The sequence below is a fragment of the Oncorhynchus mykiss genome, chromosome 18, assembly GCF_057628025.1.
Source record: "Oncorhynchus mykiss isolate SJ-2025 chromosome 18, ASM5762802v1, whole genome shotgun sequence".
NCBI classification, from domain to species: Eukaryota; Metazoa; Chordata; class Actinopteri; order Salmoniformes; family Salmonidae; genus Oncorhynchus; species Oncorhynchus mykiss.
The window spans coordinates 5,692,824-5,709,128 of NC_143039.1; the positions used below are offsets into that span (position 1 = coordinate 5,692,824).

Consider the following 16,305-nt stretch of genomic DNA (forward strand, 5'->3'; position numbering starts at 1 on the left):
CACACTACACACGCACTACACACACTACACACAAACTACACACACACTTTCTCTCTCACGCACTCCATTATAAATTATCACATTGACGGGACACACTGCAAGTTTATGGCCAATAGTTCCATCAATACACACATCTGTGACCTTTCAACTCCTTGGTTCCCCCCCGTCTTGGTTTGACCAATCAAAAGGACAGATCCTTCAATGAACTCTTGGGCTTTCCGTACTACAAGAAACAGATTAACCTCAGAACACTTGCCAGCAGCATACCACCCTGCATACCACTGCTGGCTTGCTTCAGAAGCTAAGCAGGGTTGCTCCTGGTCAGCAGTGTACCACCCTGCATACCACTGCTGGCTTGCTTCAGAAGCTAAGCAGGGTTGGTCCTGGTCAGCAGTGTACCACCCTGCATACCACTGCTGGCTTGCTTCAGAAGCTAAGCAGGGTTGGTCCTGGTCAGCAGTGTACCACCCTGCATACCACTGCTGGCTTGCTTCTGAAGCTAAGCAGGGTTGGTCCTGGTCAGTTCCTGGATGGGAGACCAGATGCTGCTAGAAGTGGTGTTGGAGGGCCAGTAGGAGGCACTCTTTCCTCTGGTCTAAAAAAAAATATCCCAATTCCCCAGGGCAGTGATTGGGGACACTGCCCTGTGTAGGGGGACGTTAAACAGGTGTCCTGACTCTCTGAGGTCATTAAAGATCCCATGGCACTTATCGTAAGAGTAGTGGTGTTAACCCCTGGTGTCCTGGCTAAATTCCCAATCTGGCCCTCAAAACCATCACGTTCACCTATTAATCCCCAGTTTACAATTGGCTCATTCATCCCCTGTAATTATTCCCCAGGTCATTGTCTAATCATTCCTCCTCTCCCCTGTAACTATTCCCCAGGTCGTTGTCTAATCATTCCTCCTCTCCCCTGTAACTATTCCCCAGGTCGTTGTCTAATCATTCCTCCTCTCCCCTGTAACTATTCCCCAGGTCGTTGTCTAATCATTCCTCCTCTCCCCTGTAACTATTCCCCAGGTCGTTGTCTAATCATTCCTCCTCTCCCCTGTAACTATTCCCCAGGTCGTTGTCTAATCATTCCTCCTCTCCCCTGTAACTATTCCCCAGGTCGTTGTCTAATCATTCCTCCTCTCCCCTGTAACTATTCCCCAGGTCGTTGTCTAATCATTCCTCCTCTCCCCTGTAACTATTCCCCAGGTCGTTGTCTAATCATTCCTCCTCTCCCCTGTAACTATTCCCCAGGTCGTTGTCTAATCATTCCTCCTCTCCCCTGTAACTATTCCCCAGGTCGTTGTCTAATCATTCCTCCTCTCCCCTGTAACTATTCCCCAGGTCGTTGTCTAATCATTCCTCCTCTCCCCTGTAACTATTCCCCAGGTCGTTGTCTAATCATTCCTCCTCTCCCCTGTAACTATTCCCCAGGTCGTTGTCTAATCATTCCTCCTCTCCCCTGTAACTATTCCCCAGGTCGTTGTCTAATCATTCCTCCTCTCCCCTGTAACTATTCCCCAGGTCGTTGTCTAATCATTCCTCCTCTCCCCTGTAACTATTCCCCAGGTCGTTGTCTAATCATTCCTCCTCTCCCCTGTAACTATTCCCCAGGTCGTTGTCTAATCATTCCTCCTCTCCCCTGTAACTATTCCCCAGGTCGTTGTCTAATCATTCCTCCTCTCCCCTGTAACTATTCCCCAGGTCGTTGTCTAATCATTCCTCCTCTCCCCTGTAACTATTCCCCAGGTCGTTGTCTAATCATTCCTCCTCTCCCCTGTAACTATTCCCCAGGTCGTTGCTGTAAATGAGAACGTGTTCTCAGTCAACTTACCTGGTAAAATAACGGATGAATAAATGTAAAAATCTTCCTGCAACACATTCTGAATGAAAGCCACTCAGACAACAACCGGTTTGCAATAATGTTGCCTTCATTTAGTTATTTCCAGGACAAAACAAGCTCATTTTAAACCATTCAGTTGTTCTGTACAGAGATACATAATAACTTCTTCTTAATACTCTTGATATATTTATACAAAATACACTGTTATCCTTCAGAAGGGGCGTTTTAGAAGAGGGAATTCCTGGGAAGGTGGATTAGGGTTATAATTTTTAGGGGGGGACAATTTGAAGATGCTAGTCTGAAGATATAAAACACAAGGAGCATTAAAGTACAGACTATTCTGTAGGACAAGACGCTAGTCTGAAGATATAAAACACACTCAATGTTGAGGACCATCAAACATTTAAAAAAAAAAAAACCCACAAAGATAGAAAATATACATTTGTAGCAATTGGCATTATGGTTTTTTAAATGGGTTGTGGTGTGGAGATATACAAAGATATCTCAGCAACACATATGGGCTTGGTTCAGAAATACAGATGTAGAAAATATAGTCTGGGTACCAGCCTGTTTAGCTAGCTTTCCATTAGGAAACAACGACATAGGAGTGGAATGTTATCTAACCAGACCGGTAGCCAGACTACAGAAGACTGTCTGCCATCATGGAAGACTCTGTACCTAACAACACCCACGGACTACAGAGAGAATGGATGCCCAGCTAGATCTGATGCGTTGGACATAGCAACCAGTCACAGGGTTAGTTCTGTTGGTTTGGACATAGCAACCAGTCACAGGGTTAGATCTGTTGCTTTGGACATATCAATCAGTCACAGGGTTAGCTCTGTTGGTTTGGACATAGCAACCAGTCACAGGGTTAGATCTGTTGGTTTGGACATAGCAACCAGTCACCAGGTTAGATCTGTTGGTTTGGACATAGCAACCAGTCACAGGGTTAGTTCTGTTGCTTTGGACATAGCAACCAGTCAACGGGTTAGTTTAGTTGGTTTCCCACAATGCAGAGAGTGAACCATAATGGCCGTACCTTCCATAGGCCCTGGACCTGACCATTAACTAGATTCACAGCAGGATACATCTGAGGGAATGCATACACAACTGGGATTTGTAGTTCTGACCCAGGGACAGGGTACAGACCAGGAGGCAGCAGAGTTCTTACCCAGGGACAGGGTACAGGCCAGGAGGCAGTAGAGTTCTGACCCAGGGACAGGGTACAGGCCAGGAGGCAGTAGAGTTCTGACCCAGGGACAGGGTACAGGCCAGGAGGCAGTAGAGTTCTGACCCAGGGACAGGGTACAGGCCAGGAGGCAGTAGAGTTCTGACCCAGGGACAGGGTACAGGCCAGGAGGGAGCAGAGTTCTGACCCAGGGACAGGATACAGACCAGGAGGCAGCAGAGTTCTGACCCAGGGACAGGGTACAGGCCAGGAGGCAGTAGAGTTGTGACCCAGGGACAGGGTACAGGCCAGGAGGCAGTAGAGTTCTGACCCAGGGACAGGATACAGGCCAGGAGGCAGTAGAGTTCTGACCCAGGGACAGTGTACAGGCCAGGAGGCAGCAGAGAACTACCAAAATGCAGAACCAGGCTCGGAATTAAAACACTACAACTCTTAAACAATTAAAACAGGACGATCCAGATTGTAAATGAAGGCTGCACTAATCAGTCAGATGAACAGCTAGGGTCCTCATGGTCGCTGTCGCTGACTGATGACCTGCCCGTCTCCTCCCTCTGTCATCATCTTTCCCTGGAAGGAGTGCGGAGGGGGGGGTTAAACACATTCATAGTCGGACGTGACCCCAAGTGAACAGTCTTTCAACCTAGAGTTTGGTCTGTGTGACTTGAAATACAAAGGAATCGGTTGTTTTCACACCAGGAATATACCACTTAAACCGTTTTGTTATCAAACATTACAGAAACATGAACAACGAAATCAGATTGTTTCAGAAGGTGCTGAGGCAGTAGCTTTATGTCCGTTGTGGGGCGGGGTAAAGTGCGTGGTCACTGGTACACCAACAGTCCAGAGCATTGTGTTGTAGCACATCATCATAGACTATTCTACCCCATTAGACCTCGGCTCTGAGTGTCCGTGTTCTGAAAGATGCACCATGGGAAGCCGTGGACCAGGAGGTAACCAGGAAGTGTTGCTAGGTCTCAGGTCATCGGGGGCGGAGCTATGCGCTTCATGGCAGTGGTTGGTGGGCGGGGCTAGATGGAGTAGGTGGAGCTCTCAGACTGTTGGTGGATGTAACACTGAAAACTCTTGTCTCCGATTGGATGATCCCTGCGGAACACAGAGAAGAGGGGTGTGGTCAGGAGGGTGAAATGTTACAGAACATGTGTGTGTGTGTGTGTGAGAATGTCCACTACATGGACCCTTCTAGACTGTTAGTACTGTCCCAGACCTGTCCCAGACCAGACCTGTCCCAGACCTGTCCCGGACCAGACCCAGACCTGTCACAGACCAGAACCAGACCTGTCACAGACCAGAACCAGACCTGTCACAGACCAGAACCAGACCTGTCACAGACCAGAACCAGACCTGTCCCGGACCAGACTCAGACCAGACCTGTACCGGACCAGACCCAGATCAGAACCGGACCTGTCCCGGACCAGAACCAGCCACAGTAGAAAGAGACTTACTGGCTGCCGATCTTGGTCTTCCTGAACATGTCTCGTTTGTACTTGGTGTGCTGCTGCTCCAGTGTCTGAACAGAGGAGATGATGACTCTCAGGGTCTTATAGGTCTCCCGGGGATCGTCGATGAGGAAGCAGGAATACTCCTCCTGCTCTGGGCCGTCATATACCGATCTACTGCCACAGGCCTCTGGAGGGGAGAGGACACGGTCAGGCAGAGAGACTCACACACACACACACACACAGGCCTCTGGAGAGGAGGAGGACACGGTCAGGCAGAGAGACTCACACACACACCTCTGGAGAGGAGGAGGACACAGTCAGGCTGAGAGACTCACACACACACACAGGCCTCTGGAGGGGAGGAGGACACGGTCAGGCAGAGAGACTCACACACACACACAGGCCTCTGGAGAGGAGGAGGACACGGTCAGGCTGAGAGACTCACACACACACACAGGCCTCTGGAGGGGAGGAGGACACGGTCAGGCAGAGAGACTCACACACACACACACACACACACACACACACACACACACACACACACACACACACACACACACACACACACACACACACACACACACACACACAGTGTGTATATCTGACCTTGCATGTTGACCAGTTTGTCCATGTACGTGCTGAACAGGCAGTAGATTCTCTCAGCCTCTCTGTCTCCGTCCACATCCAGCTGAATGTTGGCTGGGAGGCCCCTGAGACACAGAGACAACTACATCATGATTACCACGACCCACTGGGAGGCCCCTGAGACACAGAGACAACTACATCATGATTACCACGGCCCACTGGGAGGCCCCTGAGACACAGAAACAACTACATCATGATTACCACGGCCCACTGGGAGGCCCCTGAGACACAGAGACAACTACATCATGATTACCACGACCCACTGGGAGGCCCCTGAGACACAGAAACAACTACATCATGATTACCACGACCCACTGGGAGGCCCCTGAGACACAGAGACAACTACATCATGATTACCACGGCCCACTGGGAGGCCCCTGAGACACAGAGACAACTACATCATGATTACCACGACCCACTGGGAGGCCTCTGAGACACAGAAACAACTACATCATGATTACCACGGCCCACTGGGAGGCCCCTGAGACACAGAAACAACTACATCATGATTACCACGGCCCACTGGGAGGCCCCTGAGACACAGAAACAACTACATCATGATTACCATGCCCCTGAGACACAGAAACAACTACATCATGATTACCACGACCCACTGGGAGGCCCCTGAGACACAGAAACAACTACATCATGATTACCACGGCCCACTGGGAGGCCTCTGAGACACAGAAACAACTACATCATGATTACCACGGCCCACTGGGAGGCCTCTGAGACACAGAAACAACTACATCATGATTACCACGACCCACTGGGAGGCCTCTGAGACACAGAAACAACTACATCATGATTACCACGACCCACTGGGAGGCCCCTGGAGACACAGAAACAACTACATCATGATTACCACGACCCACTGGGAGGCCCCTGAGACACAGAAACAACTACATCATGATTACCACGGCCCACTGGGAGGCCCCTGAGACACAGAAACAACTACATCATGATTACCATGCCCCCGAGACACAGAAACAACTACATCATGATTACCATGACCCCTTCACTGACCCCTTCACTGACCCCTCTACTGACCCCTTCACTGACCCCTTCACTGACCACTACTATGTACAGACTCAGTGAACATAGCCTTGCCATTGAGAAAGGCCGCCGTAGGCAGACCTGGCTCTAGGCAGACCTGGCTCTAGGCAGACCTGACTCACTGCCCACAAAATGAGGTGGAAACTGATCTATACTTCCGAACCTCCTGTCCAATGTATGACCATATCAGAGACATATATTTCCCTCAGATTACACAGATCCACAAAGAATTATAAAACACGTATGGGAGAGACAGAGAGAGACAGAGACAGAAAGACAGAGAGAGAGAGACAAACAGAGAAAGAGAGAGACAGACAGACAGACAGAGAGAGCGAGGGAGAGAGACAGAGAGAGAGAGAGACAAACAGAGACAGAGAGAAAGAGAGAGACAGAGAGAGAGACAGGCAGACAGAGAGTGACAGATAGAGAGACAGAGAGAGAGACATAGAGAGAGAGACAAACAAAGAGAGAGAGACAGACAGACAGACAGACAGACAGAGAGAGACAGAGAGAGAGACAGAGAGAGAGAGACAAACAGAGACAGAGAGAAAGACAGAGACAGAGAGAGAGACAGAGAGAGAGAGACAGGCAGACCGAGAGTGACAGATAGAGAGACAGAGAGAGAGAGAGAGAGAGAGACAGAGAGAGAGAGACAGACAGACAGAGAGAGACAGAGAGAGACAGACAGGCAGACAGACAGACAGACAGACAGACAGACAGAGAGCGACCCAGTTACTCACCCAGTACAGGGTGTACAGCCTGGTTCTGTGTCGGCAGACATCTTGCAGCAGAGCCAGTGACCGTTGAGGTAAGCTGAGGGGTGGTAGGTGCTCAGTCTCTTCCTGTTGCACTGGCTGACCTTGGTCAGGATGTCTATCCAGTCCCTGGCCTCCACACAGTTATTGGCCTGGATGTAGAGAGCCCTCTCTGGCTGGATTACCTGGAACATCTGGGGGGAGGGGGATAGGGATACGGAGAGAGAGAGGGGCGGAGAGAGAGAGAAGGAGAGAGAGAGAGACAGAGAGGAGTAAGGCTGTGAACGATCTAAGAGACAAGGCAAGAAGGGCCTTCTGTGCCATCAAAAGGAACATAAAACTCAACATCCAAATTCGGGTCTGGCTAAACATACTACTGTAGAACCCATTAATCTGTAGAACCCATTAATCTGTAGAACCCATTGCCCTTTATGGTTGTGAGGTCTGGGGTCCGCTCACCAACCACCAATTATTCACTAAATGGGAAACTCAATATAGACTCTGCAGAATTCTGCCAAAATATCAAATAAACACCAAATAATGCAGAGCAGGATTAGGCCGATACCCGCTAGTTAAAAAAATCCAAGAGAGAGCTGTTCAATTCTACAACCACCTAAAAGGAAGAGATGCCCACACATGTCCACCACAAAGCCCTCACCTACAGAGAGAGGAACCTGGAGAAGAGTCCCCTAAGCAAGCTGGTCCTGGGGCTCTGTTCACAAACAGAAACACACCCCACAGAGCCCCAGGACAGCCACACAATTAGACCCAATCAAATCATGAGAAAATAAAAGGATAATTACTTGACACACTGGAAAAAAATCAAACAAAAAACAGAGCAAACTAGAATGCTATTTGGCCCTAAACAGAGAGTACACAGTGGCAGAATACCTGTCCACTGTGACTGACCCAAACTCAAGGAAAGCTTTGACTATGTACAGACTCAGTGAGCATAGCCTTGCTATTGAGAAAGGCCGCCGTAGGCAGACATGGCTCTCAAGAGAAGACAGGCTATGTGCAAACTGCCCACAAAATGAGGTGGAAACTGAGCTGCACTTCCTAACCTCCTGCCCAATGTATGACCATATTAGAGAGACATATTTCCCTCAGATTACACAGATCCACAAAGAATTAGAAAACAAATCAAACATTGGTAAACTCCCTACTGGGTGAAATACCACAGTGTGAAATCACAGCAGCAAGATGTGTGGCCCGTTGCCATGACAAAAGGGAAACCAGTGGAACACAAACAACATTCTAAATAACAACAATATGTATATGTTTATTTATCTACCCCCACTATTCATACTACAACTATTTACACGTTGCTAAAATGATTGAAATGTCTATATATATTTTTCAACCTTTTTAAGTGTAATATTTATTGTTAAATTCTAATAGTTTGTTGTTAATGTTGTTTTGTGGCTTTTCACTTTTGTTAATTGTTTATTTCACTTTCTTTGGAAATATAAACACGTGTTTTCCATGCCAATAAAGGATGAGAGGAGGCCCACTGAACTGAGAGGAGGCCCACTGAATTGAGAGGAGGCCCACTGAACTGAGAGGAGGCCCACTGAGTTGAGAGGAGGCCCACTGAGTTGACAGGAGGCCCACTGAATTGAGAGGAGGCCCACTGAATTGAGAGGAGGCCCACTGAACTGAGAGGAGGCCCACTAATTGAGAGGAGGCCCACTGAGTTGACAGGAGGCCCACTGAATTGACAGGAGGCCCACTGAGTTGACAGGAGGCCCACTGAGTTGACAGGAGGCCCACTGAGTTGACAGGAGGCCCACTGAATTGACAGGAGGCCCACTGAGTTGACAGGAGGCCCACTGAATTGACAGGAGGCCCACTGAGTTGACAGGAGGCCCACTGAATTGAGAGGAGGCCCAACTGAATTGAGAGGAGGCCCACTGAATTGAGAGGAGGCCCACTGAACTGAGAGGTGGCCCACTGAACTGAGAGGAGGCCCACTGAACTGAGAGGAGGCCCACTGAACTGAGAGGAGGCCCACTGAATTGAGAGGAGGCCCACTGAATTGAAAGGAGGCCCACTGAATTGAGAGGAGGCCCACTGAATTGAGAGGAGGCCCACTGAATTGAGAGGAGGCCCACTGAACTGAGAGGAGGCCCACTGAACTGAGAGGAGGCCCACTGAATTGAGAGGAGGCCCACTGAACTGAGAGGAGGCCCACTGAACTGAGAGGAGGCCCACTGAACTGAGAGGAGGCCCACTGAATTGAGAGGAGGCCCACTGAACTGAGAGGAGGCCAACTGAATTGAGAGGAGGCCCACTGAACTGAGAGGAGGCCCACTGAATTGAGAGGAGGCCCACTGAACTGAGAGGAGGCCCACTGAATTGAGAGGAGGCCCAACTGAATTAAGAGGAGGCCCACTGAATTGAGAGGAGGCCCACTGAACTGAGAGGAGGCCCAACTGAATTGAGAGGAGGCCCACTGAATTGAGAGGAGGCCCAACTGAATTGAGAGGAGGCCCACTGAATTGAGAGGAGGCCCAACTGAATTGAGAGGAGGCCCACTGAATTGAGAGGAGGCCCACTGAACTGAGAGGAGGCCCACTGAACTGAGAGGAGGCCCACTGAACTGAGAGGAGGCCCACTGAATTGAGAGGAGGCCCACTGATTTGAGAGCAGGCCCACTGAATTGAGAGGAGGCCCACTGATTTGAGAGGAGGCCCACTGAATTGAGAGGAGGCCCAACTGAATTGAGAGGAGGCCCACTAATTGAGAGGAGGCCCACTGAATTGAGAGGAGGAGAGTACACAGTCATTAGCCCTCTCTGGGCTCGATTACCTGGAACATCCAGGGGGACATCTAGGGGGGGAGGAGGGAGAGAGGGACATGTTACAACCAGCAGTGTATAAACCTTCCTCAGGTCTCCGTCTCTAACTCCTGCAGCAGACACCGGTCCTTCCAGACAGTCCTGGAACACAATGTCTATCTAAATAGATCTACAGTCAATACTATCTAGAGTCTGGACCGCTAAGTTGTTTAGACTCATAACAGTCAATACTATCTAGAGTCTGGACCGCTAAGTTGTTTAGACTCATAACAGTCAATACTATCTAGACTCTGGACCACTAAGTTGTTTAGACTCATAACAGTCAATACTATCTAGAGTCTGGACTGCTAAGTTGTTTAGACTCATAACAGTCAATACTATCTAGAGTCTGGACTCTGGACCGCTAAGTTGTTTAGACTCATAACAGTCAATACTATCTAGAGTCTGGACTCTGGATCACTAAGTTGTTTAGACTCATAACAGTCAATACTATCTAGAGTCTGGAGTCTGGACCACTAAGTTGTTTAGACTCATAACAGTCAATACTATCTAGAGTCTGGACTCTGGATCACTAAGTTGTTTAGACTCATAACAGTCAATACTATCTAGAGTCTGGACTCTGGATCACTAAGTTGTTTAGACTCATAACAGTCAATACTATCTAGAGTCTGGACTCTGGACCACTAAGTTGTTTAGACTCATAACAGTCAATACTATCTAGAGTCTGGACTGCTAAGTTGTTTAGACTCATAACAGTCAATACTATCTAGAGTCTGGACTCTGGATCACTAAGTTGTTTAGACTCATAACAGTCAATACTATCTAGAGTCTGGACTCTGGACCACTAAGTTGTTTAGACTCATAACAGTCAATACTATCTAGAGTCTGGACTGCTAAGTTGTTTAGATTCATAACAGTCAATACTATCTAGAGTCTGGATCACTAAGTTGTTTAGACTCATAACAGTCAATACTATCTAGAGTCTGGACTGCTAAGTTGTTTAGACTCATAACAGTCAATACTATCTAGAGTCTGGACCACTAAGTTGTTTAGACTCATAACAGTCAATACTATCTAGAGTCTGGACTGCTAAGTTGTTTAGACTCATAACAGTCAATACTATCTAGAGTCTGGACTCTGGACTGCTAAGTTGTTTAGACTCATAACAGTCAATACTATCTAGAGTCTGGATCACTAAGTTGTTTAGATTCATAACAGTCAATACTATCTAGAGTCTGGCCGCTAAGTTGTTTAGACTCATAACAGTCAATACTATCTAGAGTCTGGATCACTAAGTTGTTTAGATTCATAACAGTCAATACTATCTAGAGTCTGGCCGCTAAGTTGTTTAGACTCATAACAGTCAATACTATCTAGAGTCTGGACTGCTAAGTTGTTTAGACTCATAACAGTCAATACTATCTAGACTCTGGACCGCTAAGTTGTTTAGACTCATAACAGTCAATACTATCTAGAGTCTGGACTCTGGATCGCTAAGTAGTTTAGACTCATAACAGTCAATACTATCTAGAGTCTGGATCACTAAGTTGTTTAGACTCATAACAGTCAATACTATCTAGAGTCTGGACTCTGGACTGCTAAGTTGTTTAGACTCATAACAGTCAATACTATCTAGAGTCTGGACTGCTAAGTTGTTTAGACTCATAACAGTCAATACTATCTAGAGTCTGGACTGCTAAGTTGTTTAGACTCATAACAGTCAATACTATCTAGAGTCTGGACCGCTAAGTTGTTTAGACTCATAACAGTCAATACTATCTAGAGTCTGGATCACTAAGTTGTTTAGACTCATAACAGTCAATACTATCTAGAGTCTGGACTCTGGACTGCTAAGTTGTTTAGATTCATAACAGTCAATACTATCTAGAGTCTGGATCACTAAGTTGTTTAGACTCATAACAGTCAATACTATCTAGAGTCTGGATCACTAAGTTGTTTAGACTCATAACAGTCAATACTATCTAGAGTCTGGACTCTGGACTGCTAAGTTGTTTAGATTCATAACAGTCAATACTATCTAGAGTCTGGACCGCTAAGTTGTTTAGACTCATAACAGTCAATACTATCTAGAGTCTGGACTGCTAAGTTGTTTAGACTCATAACAGTCAATACTATCTAGAGTCTGGACCGCTAAGTTGTTTAGACTCATAACAGTCAATACTATCTAGAGTCTGGATCACTAAGTTGTTTAGACTCATAACAGTCAATACTATCTAGAGTCTGGACTCTGGACTGCTAAGTTGTTTAGATTCATAACAGTCAATACTATCTAGAGTCTGGATCACTAAGTTGTTTAGACTCATAACAGTCAATACTATCTAGAGTCTGGATCACTAAGTTGTTTAGACTCATAACAGTCAATACTATCTAGAGTCTGGACTCTGGACTGCTAAGTTGTTTAGATTCATAACAGTCAATACTATCTAGAGTCTGGACCGCTAAGTTGTTTAGACTCATAACAGTCAATACTATCTAGAGTCTGGACTCTGGACCGCTAAGTTGTTTAGACTCATAACAGTCAATACTATCTAGAGTCTGGACTGCTAAGTTGTTTAGACTCATAACAGTCAATACTATCTAGAGTCTGGATCACTAAGTTGTTTAGACTCATAACAGTCAATACTATCTAGACTCTGGATCACTAAGTTGTTTAGACTCATAACAGTCAATACTATCTAGAGTCTGGACTCTGGACCGCTAAGTTGTTTAGACTCATAACAGTCAATACTATCTAGAGTCTGGACCGCTAAGTTGTTTAGACTCATAACAGTCAATACTATCTAGAGTCTGGACTGCTAAGTTGTTTAGACTCATAACAGTCAATACTATCTAGAGTCTGGACTCTGGACCGCTAAGTTGTTTAGACTCATAACAATCAATACTATCTAGAGTCTGAACTGCTAAGTTGTTTAGACTCATAACAGTCAATACTATCTAGACTCTGGACTGCTAAGTTGTTTAGACTCATAACAGTCAATACTATCTAGAGTCTGGACCGCTAAGTTGTTTAGACTCATAACAGTCAATACTATCTAGAGTCTGGATCACTAAGTTGTTTAGACTCATAACAGTCAATACTATCTAGACTCTGGACCGCTAAGTTGTTTAGACTCATAACAGTCAATACTATCTAGAGTCTGGACTCTGGATCGCTAAGTAGTTTAGACTCATAACAGTCAATACTATCTAGAGTCTGGACTCTGGACCGCTAAGTTGTTTAGACTCATAACAGTCAATACTATCTAGACTCTGGACTGCTAAGTTGTTTAGATTCATAACAGTCAATACTATCTAGAGTCTGGACCACTAAGTTGTTTAGACTCATAACAGTCAATACTATCTAGAGTCTGGACTGCTAAGTTGTTTAGACTCATAACAGTCAATACTATCTAGAGTCTGGACCGCTAAGTTGTTTAGACTCATAACAGTCAATACTATCTAGAGTCTGGACTCTGGACTGCTAAGTTGTTTAGACTCATAACAGTCAATACTATCTAGAGTCTGGACCGCTAAGTTGTTTAGACTCATAACAGTCAATACTATCTAGAGTCTGGACTCTGGACTGCTAAGTTGTTTAGACTCATAACAGTCAATACTATCTAGAGTCTGGATCACTAAGTTGTTTAGACTCATAACAGTCAATACTATCTAGAGTCTGGACCGCTAAGTTGTTTAGACTCATAACAGTCAATACTATCTAGAGTCTGGACTCTGGACTGCTAAGTTGTTTAGACTCATAACAGTCAATACTATCTAGAGTCTGGATCACTAAGTTGTTTAGACTCATAACAGTCAATACTATCTAGAGTCTGGACTCTGGATCACTAAGTTGTTTAGACTCATAACAGTCAATACTATCTAGAGTCTGGATCACTAAGTTGTTTAGACTCATAACAGTCAATACTATCTAGAGTCTGGACTGCTAAGTTGTTTAGACTCATAACAGTCAATACTATCTAGAGTCTGGATCACTAAGTTGTTTAGACTCATAACAGTCAATACTATCTAGACTCTGGACCGCTAAGTTGTTTAGACTCATAACAGTCAATACTATCTAGAGTCTGGACTGCTAAGTTGTTTAGACTCATAACAGTCAATACTATCTAGAGTCTGGACCGCTAAGTTGTTTAGACTCATAACAGTCAATACTATCTAGAGTCTGGACTCTGGACTGCTAAGTTGTTTAGACTCATAACAGTCAATACTATCTAGAGTCTGGACCACTAAGTTGTTTAGACTCATAACAGTCAATACTATTTATTGTCTGGACTCTGGACTGCTAAGTTGTTTAGACTCATAACAGTCAATACTATCTAGACTCTGGATCACTAAGTTGTTTAGACTCATAACAGTCAATACTATCTAGAGTCTGGATCACTAAGTTGTTTAGACTCATAACAGTCAATACTATCTAGAGTCTGGACCGCTAAGTTGTTTAGACTCATAACAGTCAATACTATCTAGACTCTGGACTCTGGATCACTAAGTTGTTTAGACTCATAACAGTCAATACTATCTAGAGTCTGGACTCTGGACCGCTAAGTTGTTTAGACTCATAACAGTCAATACTATCTAGAGTCTGGACTGCTAAGTTGTTTAGACTCATAACAGTCAATACTATCTAGAGTCTGGACCGCTAAGTTGTTTAGACTCATAACAGTCAATACTATCTAGAGTCTGGACTCTGGACCGCTAAGTTGTTTAGACTCATAACAGTCAATACTATCTAGAGTCTAGAGTCTGGACTGCTAAGTTGTTTAGACACATAACAGTCAATACTATCTAGAGTCTAGACTGCTAAGTTGTTTAGACTCATAACAGTCAATACTATCTAGAGTCTGGACCGCTAAGTTGTTTAGACTCATAACAGTCAATACTATCTAGAGTCTAGACTGCTAAGTTGTTTAGACTCATAACAGTCAATACTATCTAGAGTCTAGACTGCTAAGTTGTTTAGACTCATAACAGTCAATACTATCTAGAGTCTGGACCGCTAAGTTGTTTAGACTCATAACAGTCAATACTATCTAGAGTCTGGACCGCTAAGTTGTTTAGACTCATAACAGTCAATACTATCTAGACTCTGGACTCTGGATCACTAAGTTGTTTAGACTCATAACAGTCAATACTATCTAGAGTCTGGATCACTAAGTTGTTTAGACTCATAACAGTCAATACTATCTAGAGTCTGGATCACTAAGGTGTTTAGATTCATAACAGTCAATACTATCTAGAGTCTGGATCACTAAGTTGTTTAGACTCATAACAGTCAATACTATCTAGAGTCTGGATCACTAAGGTGTTTAGATTCATAACAGTCAATACTATCTAGAGTCTGGATCACTAAGGTGTTTAGATTCATAACAGTCAATACTATCTAGAGTCTGGATCACTAAGGTGTTTAGATTCATAACAGTCAATACTATCTAGAGTCTGGATCACTAAGGTGTTTAGATTCATAACAGTCAATACTATCTAGAGTCTGGATCACTAAGTTGTTTAGACTCATAACAGTCAATACTATCTAGAGTCTGGACTCTGGACCGCTAAGTTGTTTAGACTCATAACAGTCAATACTATCTAGAGTCTGGACCACTAAGTTGTTTAGACTCATAACAGTCAATACTATCTAGAGTCTGGACTGTTAAGTTGTTTAGACTCATAACAGTCAATACTATCTAGAGTCTGGACTCTGGACCGCTAAGGTGTTTAGACTCATAACAGTCAATACTATCTAGAGTCTGGACTGCTAAGGTGTTTAGACTCATAACAGTCAATACTATCTAGAGTCTGGATCACTAAGTTGTTTAGACTCATAACAGTCAATACTATCTAGAGTCTGGACTGCTAAGTTGTTTAGACTCATAACAGTCAATACTATCTAGAGTCTGGATCACTAAGTTGTTTAGACTCATAACAGTCAATACTATCTAGACTCTGGACCGCTAAGTTGTTTAGACTCATAACAGTCAATACTATCTAGAGTCTGGACTGCTAAGTTGTTTAGACTCATAACAGTCAATACTATCTAGAGTCTGGACCGCTAAGTTGTTTAGACTCATAACAGTCAATACTATCTAGAGTCTGGACTCTGGACTGCTAAGTTGTTTAGACTCATAACAGTCAATACTATCTAGAGTCTGGACCACTAAGTTGTTTAGACTCATAACAGTCAATACTATCTAGAGTCTGGACTCTGGACTGCTAAGTTGTTTAGACTCATAACAGTCAATACTATCTAGACTCTGGATCACTAAGTTGTTTAGACTCATAACAGTCAATACTATCTAGAGTCTGGATCACTAAGTTGTTTAGACTCATAACAGTCAATACTATCTAGAGTCTGGACCGCTAAGTTGTTTAGACTCATAACAGTCAATACTATCTAGACTCTGGACTCTGGATCACTAAGTTGTTTAGACTCATAACAGTCAATACTATCTAGAGTCTGGACTCTGGACCGCTAAGTTGTTTAGACTCATAACAGTCAATACTATCTAGAGTCTGGACTGCTAAGTTGTTTAGACTCATAACAGTCAATAC

General features: G+C 44.8%; 1 pseudogene across 1 annotated transcript in view; it reads right to left on the reverse strand.

Moving 5' to 3' along the window:
* Positions 1–1,909: 1,909 nt before the first annotated feature.
* The window catches only part of LOC149975360 (ras GTPase-activating protein 3-like), a 131,228-nt pseudogene continuing 116,832 nt past the window's right edge, over positions 1,910–16,305 (reverse strand). Inside the window, exons 20-23 of the transcript XR_016488226.1 lie at positions 6,927–7,135; positions 5,092–5,195; positions 4,489–4,672; positions 1,910–4,129 (exon numbers count right to left, since the gene is read on the reverse strand). The product of XR_016488226.1 is annotated as a ras GTPase-activating protein 3-like (transcript). The remainder of the gene's footprint in view (positions 4,130–4,488; positions 4,673–5,091; positions 5,196–6,926; positions 7,136–16,305) is intronic.